Below are 9474 nucleotides of genomic sequence, written 5' to 3' on the forward strand. Positions count from 1 at the left end.
GATGATAAACAAAGGTAAATAAAAACTCTGTAGTATTTATTATCTGCGGTTTTTGATAACTGTATAGCTTTCTGTAAAACTGTTTCTGTGCTGCCATCTAGTGTCAGACTGCCATACAAACCCTTATTTGTCCAGGAAATTTACACGTTTGATCTAGTTATTGTGCTATATCTCTGTGTGCATATGTATACACACCCTGATGACTTTATGGAGATTAAATGCTTCTCAGATTTTTTATCCTGTGAAAAACATCAGTGGTCTCAAATGTGACATAAATATGTTTGATTGAATTCTGAATGAGCAAAAATGAGCAGTGAGGAGAGCTATACTAAATGCACTAATGACTCAAAGGAGAGATAGTAAAAGTCTGTGACATCACCCCTGCTGGAGGCCTGCCACTGTGTGTTTATTTCACAATCATGAGCAACAGGCAACAGCACGTGAGGGACCAAAACAGCTGATGGACCAATGCATTTTAGAATGATTCAGTCATTTAGTTTAGAAAGATTCATAAGTGAATCTTAAAAATCTTTATCTGACATTCAGCTAAGTAACATTAGTTTTTAAAAGCATTGATAAATATTCTTTTATTTAAGATTAATTTGAATAAATATAGTGGCTTTCTGTGTAGTTTGCATGTTCTCCCTTTGTCTTCTTAGGTTTCCTCTTCTCTGGTTTCCCCCACAATCCAAAAACATTCAGTTATTAGAGATGCTAGACTAGACTCTATTGTCCGTAGGTGTGAATGTGTGTGTGTGTGTGTGTGTAGATAATAAAGTGATAAGTGACGTAACAATTGTGTCTAAAACGTACGCTAAAGCTTTAATTTCAAGCTGGTTATGTGTAGAAAGATGAGTCAAACAGTGATCCACACCCAATTTTTATAAAACACTAAAACAAGGCTGTCATAAAAACTAAACTGATCTACTCTAAATAAAGACATGCATATAATCACCATAAAGGCAGTCCGCGTTTTTTTCCCCTCTTTGTCGCCATCTGTGTTTGAAATGTGCAAATGCAGCCATTCGTGGAATTATCAACTTTTACTTGAGTTGTACGGTACCTCGACAGGGCACAGCTTGGATGAACACAATGTTTGAGGAGAGTGTGAGCCTGTCAGTCACCACGCCGGTGTCAATACTGGCATTCAGAATCACAGATTCTACTTTTTGGAAGTTTAACCAACATAAGAATTTTCGCGGAAAATGTCAGCGCACTGATTAAATAACGATAGTTTATCATTGTTTTCGCAAGGGCCGGTTGCAGTCTCTTTTTCCAAACTCTCAGTCCAAAGTCTTTTGCATTTTAAAGCAGATGAATCTCTAGTTAAGTTTAATGATATCAAGTGCTGTGGGAAAAGGCTATACATCTCCACCTCTAGCCAATATTTACTATTTAGCTATTTATAACATAGCTTATACTAACCGAGAATCTTCTTTATGTGTATAACCTACCAAAGTTACGGGCTGGAGCTTTAAATATGGAAAAAAAATATTTCCAAATTATATAGAAAATTGAATTCGTATTGTTGCTATTATATTTACAGTTGTAATATGTAAAACTGCTTTAAATATGTTTTGCTTAGTTTTGGAAAGAACAGTTGTAAGAGATTGTGGTTGGAACACTCTCTCAGTAAACATGATTTTTCATTAAGCATGTGATTTCCATCAAAAATGTAACCGGTAAGTGTATACTGACTTGCTGAGTCATATAGTTTGTCTTTACGTTTTATTTTTTATTTTTTTCCAGTAAGGGGTCAAAATCAGATGACTAGCAACCATACTGAAACAAAACAGACCAAAACAGACGTTTTAGCAAATGATCAGCAAGAAGATAAAGTGCCAAATGCATGAGTCAAGCAGTGAATTTACACACACCCAATTCAAATGAATCACACCAAGCATATCAACAAAGAAATGGCTTTTGTTGTGATGAAATATGTTAAGGCTACATCATCAAACTTATTGTAGAGAGATAAAGTTTTGAAAACACAGCTGTGATCTCAGAGAAACATGATGCAAGTAGGGGTGCGGAATTTATATCAGATACTACCTTAATTGTTATTTTGATGATTTTGATTGACACACAGAGAGTGCAGTGATGTAGTCTAGTAGTTTAGACTAGTGTGCTTGTGCATTTAGAGTGCAGCTTTCACTGTGTAATTTAGGGGAATTTCACAGTTGCGAGATGGCTTATTTCTCCAATCAGGAATGAGCAAGAGAGATACTGTATTCATACACATTTCCTGAAAAAAAGTAGCCACATGTGACCATTACTTCTGCAAAAAAAAAAAAAAAAAGTTTAAAAAGCCAAATATTTTTATGATCAGATTTGTTTTCATACTGTCTAAACTGTTTGCGTGAAGCATTGTAAAGTCATATATCACTTTATTTAGTGTTAGCTTATATACAGTAAAAGACATGCATGTGTCAAAGCTATTGTGTCAAGCTAACATAGCAAGTTCTATCATGGCTATCAGTTGTTATCACAACATTGATGTAAAACCTTGTCATAGCATTACATAATTCTAATTGTATGTATTAATAAAGAACCCTTCTTAATAGTCAGGTATATCTCACCATTTTTGATTTGAGGAAATGCACAACAACAGATTGGGGTGTCCCTCTGTTCTGCTGTGAGTAGCAAACATAGTGATGCAGAAAGGCAGGACACTGAAGCCTGAGGCAAAAGACTGCCACATAGCCTTGCAAAAATATAAATGAATATATTCCAACTTTCATTTAAACACACACAGTAAGCTTTCATAGAAGTATTATTAAATTTCAGTGTTGATTTTTTTATTTTATTTACAAAAACCTGTTTGTTACTTGAAAATGTTTCCCCCCTTTTTCTAATATTTGTCTTACAGCTTATGTGAAGACCCTGTCTGTGCACAAATAAAATAGATGAATTTGAAAATGATGTTAAAGGGGTGATGAACTGAGAAATCAAATTTACCTTGAGCTTTTGACATCTAAGAGGTCATCATATTATAAGAATATCAGTAACACTTTAGAATATGGTTCCTTCGTTAATGAATAACTACACAAGAACTAATGAGTAACACAATATTAACAATCTAGTAACTATTATTAACTAACAAGAAACTCTGATTAACGAACTAGTAAGTAATAGTGCACAGACGAAAGTGGTAGTTATTAAATCAACAACTACTATTTTTTTAATAATTCCCAGAGAACTACTGAAAAAAAGTTTATTAACAATCTAGTAACTACTATTAACTAAAATAAACTAGAATTAGTAAGTAATAGCTTACAGATGAAAGTGTTACTAGATACTTCTGTGAATTACTAGTTATTTGGATTCGTGTTATAAAGTGAAGACTATGAGAACTAACTAGTAATGACTCAAGTGTTACTAAAGACATTTTCAAGTTCACCAAAAATCTCAAACGGTTGCACAAATCATGACTAGATCATGTAGTAACACTTGAGTCATTACTAGTTGGTTCCAATGATCTTCACTTTATAATACGGATCCAAATAATTAGTAAGTAATAGCTCACAAATGAAAGTGTTACTAGATACTTCTGTGGGAATTACTAATTATTTGGATCCGTATTATAAAGTGAAGATCATTCTCCACTCTCAGCAGTGGGCGTTTACTTCCAAGTCTTCAGTGCGACACACCCATAAAAAACTACCGTTTTTCAGCTAGGCTTACAACTTGGGTAACAAAATAGCCTATTACTTATTCATTTAGATGTTTTTGAATGCGAAAACCAAGCGAGAACCCAACCACAGACAACAAAATAATACAATTTAAAAGCCAGTTCATGCCCCCTTTAAAAAAGGTTTTATATTTTCAACATTTGACTTTGTCTATTCAAGTTTAAATTGCATATCATATGTACACATGTTGCAGCAGTGTGGGTGGGTAGCTGACAGATGTGTGTTTATTGTATTAAAGGGATACTCCACTTTTTTGGAAATAGGCTGTAAGGTGTAAAATGAGCTTATTTCCAAAAAAAAAAAGTGGAGTATCCCTTTAACATTTTTAAACTCTAGGAACTGTCTCCGATTCATCTATTAAAATGATTCACCCGATTCACCTTTCTATGTCTTTTATATTTAAATAATTTAATATAGTTAATCAACATCACCATTTTGCCACTTTTCTCCAAATATCAGCATTTGAATACATGTGATATTAAATGTTTACAACAGTTCAATAAACAATAAGTTAATATTAAGTGAGTTACATTTTACACGCAATATTGACAGTTTTTGCTCTATTTTACAGGAAGTAATTCTCAACAAAGCCACAGGATAGTTTTGCATCTCTGAGGGGTGCACGATATCAACTCAGTATCGTTATCCGATATCACGTTGCCCGATATTATATCGAAAGTCTTGTGATAATTATACGATATTTTGTTTATGATGCGTCCCGCCCGACATGCACCTCTTGAAAAATACTCGTTGTTTGGTAGCATTTCCCCCGACTAATTTCCTGGCTCTCCTTCTCCGTAAACAACATGAAATCAAGGAGAGGGTTAACTTTTCACTCTACCGATTTCCCAAAGTGGCTAGAAAGAACAGAGACTCAATATGATTCTAGAGTCGCTACTCGCTTCAAAGCTCTGTCACTCTGTCACTTCCTCACGCAAACACACACACAGTCCACACTAGGGGTCACAATGATACCCTCATGTCACGATTCGATACATATCACGATACTGAACTCACGATACAATATTATTGTGATACTCCAAGACATATGGTAAATGTCACGGGGTAGTGTGTAGGAGTGCAGGCAGACGAAGGAGACTGAAGAGGCAAAGCTCCAATTCAATTACTTTACTTAAACTTTAAACAAGGAACAGGAACAGGCAGGAAACCACTCGTAACACAGTGTAACATACACAACGATCGACAAGGACTGAATGGAACAGAGGGAACTAAATACACAGATGAATCAAACATAATGATGTGAAGACAGGTGATACTGATGAACAAGACGAGGAACAGGTGGCTGATGAGGGAGTGAGTTCAGAAGTGGAGACAAGAGGATCCTGGGAAGTGTAGTGCTGATGACAAGACAGACTGGTGCAGACGAGGACTGTGACATCACTCCCCCCTCCCGGTAGGCATGACTTCACGCCGTAACATCAATGGGGTTGGGGGGTGGGCACCCTGGAGGCTGTGGAGGGCGTGGTCTGGATGAGGAAGCCTCCAGGGCGGAGCAGGATGAGGGTGTGGCCAGGGCGGAGCAGGCTGAAGGCCTGGCCAGGGCGGAGCAGGCTGAAGGCGTGGCCAGGGCGGAGCAGGCTGAAGGCGTGGCGGAGCAGGCTGAAGGCGTGGCCAGGGCAGAGCAGGCCCCTTCGGGCGGCCATGGCAGTGCTGACCCTTCGGGCGGCCGTGGCGCTGCGGACCCTTCGGGCGGCCGCGGCGGTGAGGACCCTTCGAGCGGCCACGGCGGTGAGGACCCTTCGGGCAGCCGTGGCTGGGACACTGGGCCCCCCCAAAAAAAAATATTTGGGCTGAGTCCCCGGATTGGGGGCAGAAGGGGCGTGGACCGTCTCTCGCTGGACAGACTGGACGGTCTCGGGCTGGACGGTCTCGGACGCGGGCTGGACGGGCTCTGGCGATGGCTGGACGGTCTCGGGCTCTGGCTGGACGGTCTCAGGCTCAGGCTGGACGGTCTCGGGCTCAGGCTGGACGGTCTCGGGCTCGGGTTGGGCAGGGCTGGACGAGACCAGCAGTGAAGCGGTCTTGACGGGGCTGGACGGAACCAGCGATGAGGAAAGTTCAGGCTTGACGAGGCTGGACGGAACCAGCGATGAGGAGGGTTCAGGCTCGACGGGGCTGGACGGAACCAGCGATGAGGAGGGTTCAGGCTCGGCGGGGCTGGACGGAACCAGCGAAGAGGAGAGCTTGGGCTCGGCGGGGCTGGACGGAACCAGTGGAGAGGAGAGCTCGGGCTCGGCGGGGCTGGACAGAACCAGCGAAGAGGAGAGCTCGGGCTCGGCGGGGCTGAACGGAACCAGCGGAGAAGAGAGCTCGGGCTCGGCGGGGCTGGATGGAACCAGCGGAGAGGAGAGCTCGGGCTCGGTGGGGCTGGACGGAACCAGCGGAGAAGAGAGCTCGGGCTCGGCGGAGCTGGACAGAACCAGAGGAGAGGAGACCTCGGGCTCGGCGGGGCTGGACGGAACCAGCAGAGAGGAGGATTCAGGCTCGGCGGGGCTGGACGGAACCAGCGAAGAGGAGGGCACAGGCTGGATGGTCTCTGGCTGGACGGGGCTGGACGGAACCAGCAAAGAGGAGAGCTTGGGCTCGGCGGGGCTGGACGGAACCAGTGGAGAGGAGAGCTCGGGCTCGGCGGGGTCATCACCTGAGGGGTCTGCTCCGCCCTGGCTGCCCGAGGGGTCTGCTCTGCCCTGGCCGCCCGAGGGGTTGCAGAAGGACCCGTCGCAGGAGACAGCTGTTCTATTCTGGCTTCTAATAGCGAGGAGTGGTCAAGCTCTCACGCTCTGCCTCCACGCCGATTCAGGAGTTCGGTAGAGTCTGGTAAAACCCGCGCTGGAGCGGATGCCGAGCTGATGCACCTCCTTTCACAGGTCATTAACCGCCTCGGGCTCGAGTGGTCCCCGCCTAAGGAGTCCACGCCTAACAGACTCGATGGCTTCTTCCTTCAAAGTTGCCGCCGTCAAGCACCTGCTGCCAGGCCTGCACCCTTCTTACCTGAACTGCACGCTGAGCTGGCTAAATCGTGGGATGCTCCATTTTCCGTGAGGCTTCATTTCACCGCCGAAAAGGGATACAGCCCTATTCCAAAGGTCGAGGAAGCAGTGGCTGCGCACCTTTGCCCGCCCTCTGCGAGATGGCGCTCAATGTCCGCCCTGCCTTTAAAAGCCTGCAGGAGTTCTTGTCGGACATGCCTACGCCGCCGCTGGACAAGCAGTTTCCGCCCTGTATTCAATGGCTGTCCTGCAGATCCTTCAAGCCGATCTCCTCCATGAATGGGACGAAAAAGGCCGGGACCCAGCTGCCGTTATGGACCAGAACATAAACACAGCACTTCCCGTGTCCCAGACAGAGCCCACTTTCATAAAGCTGGCAAATGCCACTCGAGTGTTAACTGTAGCAAATGTGCCCTCACTTTCGTGCTCACATCTACTATCTGCCCCCTTTGTCACTCAGCCAAGGCACGTGCATCACAAAGTGCAGCCTCATTTCAATCAGGCTATAAATGTAAGTCTTGTGTCCGCTCACAAGCGCTCACGCTTACTAACAAGCACTTCACACACAGCGCCATGTGTGCACCACAAAGTGCAGTCTCATATGAGTCAGAGTGTAAACTTAAGTCTTGTGCCAGCTCACAAGTGCTCACTCTCTTACTGACATGCACTCTTTTTTTGATGTTTGAAGGATGTTTTTTTTTTTTCTTTCTGTATTTCTAGTTTTTCTTGCTGGATACCTCGGGGCGCAGAGCACATTCTGACATGCTCTCTGCCAGTGGTGTTAAGCACACGACACAAAGTGCAGTTTCATGCCGGTCAGTCTATGATTGCGAGTTCCATGCCTGCTCCTGAGCACCCACCATAGACACGCCTCACATGGTGCCACTCACGCACCACAAAGTGATTACAAAGCGCTCCCCATTCGCAGAAATCGGGACGCTGCATATAAAACAGCCTGCCACTGTTTTCAGTGAACGGCTCATACAAGCACAGAGTGCTCTCCTCCGGTTCAGTTTCTCGAGCCCGCACAGTGCGGCGACCAGAACCTGGAGACCATTCTGCCTCTAGTTGCACATATAAAAGCATGGGAAGCTATCCCAAGGGTATCAGAATGGGTGCTTAGCACTATAAAGCAGGAGCGCCGTGCCCTTTCGAGCACGGGCCACAACAATAGTAAATGCAGAAGTAGCACACCTACTTCGATCAGAAATAGCAAAGCTGCTGTGTGAAGGGGCCATAGAACTGGTACCGCCTTCTCAGCAAGTCAGGCTTTTACATCCATTATTTTCTCGTACCCAAGAAGGACGGGGTCTCAACCCATACTGGATTTAAGGCATGTGAACAAAGCTCTTTTTAAAATGCTTACAACCAGACAACTCCTCACGCACGTTCGCCCAAGGGACTGGTTTATATCTCTCGATCTGAAAGATTATTATTTCCAGATCCAGATAATATCCCATCACAGGCCATTCTTGAGATTCTCCTTCGATGATCGGGTTTATCAATACTACGTCCTACGGTTCAGCCTGTCTTTAGCACCCCGTACATTCACGAAATGCATGGATGTGGCTCTCGCCCCTTGAGAAACCAGAGTATGCGGATTCTAGCACAGTCAGACAGTCAAAGACAGAAATATTGTCTCACAGAGCTGCACTCCTCAGTCATCTGAAAAGCCTAGGTCTCACAGTCAACTAGACGAAGAGCTCATTACTGCCCATTACATCTATTTAGGAATAGAACAGGACTCCATGGCCATGACAGCTCGCATATCAGCACATCATTTAGGAAGGGCAGAATTTTCTTTCTTAAGAAATTCTTGAGGATGCTGGGCCACATGGCTTTAGCCTTGGTGGTACTTCAACTGGGGTTACTATGCATGCGCCCGCTGCAAAGCTGGCTGGCGGCGCGTGTATCACACCGAGCTTGGAGGTTGGGTCACGAGCGAATCAGAGTTACTCAGAGCTGTGTTACAGCGCTGCAGCCCTGGTTAGCGACCGGCTGGTACCAGCGGGCAGTGATTATGCAGGCTGACGGCCCAAACAGACTGTACAGGAACAATGTTCCCCCGGGAGAATGGTCCCTGCACCTCCAAACAGTCCAGTTAATATGGCGCATTTTTGACAAAGCAGATGTCGACCTCTTTGCGTAGCAAGACAACACTCACTGCCCACAGTTCTTTTCAAAGAACAAGGACGCGCTGGCCCAAGCCTGGCCCAGCCACCCATTGTATGCCTTCCCTCCAATATCTCTGTTACCACAGGTGTTCAAGAGAAACAGGGAAATGCTCCATTCAGTGCTCCTCATAGCACCAGAGACTGTCAAAGACAGTCCCATGGCCAATCCCGTTGAGAGCAGACTTTCTCTCTCAAGCTCACGACTCGATCTGGCATCCCCATCCAGAGCACTGGTCTCTGCATGTGTGGCTGACCAACAGATACCCGTTGCCTTGCCAGATCCTGCAGTTCTGAACACTATCACGCAGTCTAGAGCCCCTTATACCAGAAGGCTCTACGCCTCTAAATGGTCAGTGTTCTCTAAATGGTGCGCACAAAGGTGCGGCTGCTTAGTTTCCTTCAAGTGCTGTTGGACAAGGGAAGATTCCCTTCCACGCTCAAAGTCTATGTGGCGGCCATCGCAGCATTCTCAGAATCAATGCACGGCCAGTCAATAGGCAGGAACGAGCTTATCATCCACTTCCTCAGGGGAGCCAGAAGGATGAACCCTTCGTGCCCTCCTTCTGTTCTTATGTGGGATCTTTCTTTGGTCCTCGA

This window comes from Pimephales promelas, chromosome 14, assembly GCF_988280905.1.
Source record: "Pimephales promelas chromosome 14, fPimPro1.hap1.1, whole genome shotgun sequence".
NCBI lineage: Eukaryota > Metazoa > Chordata > Actinopteri > Cypriniformes > Leuciscidae > Pimephales > Pimephales promelas.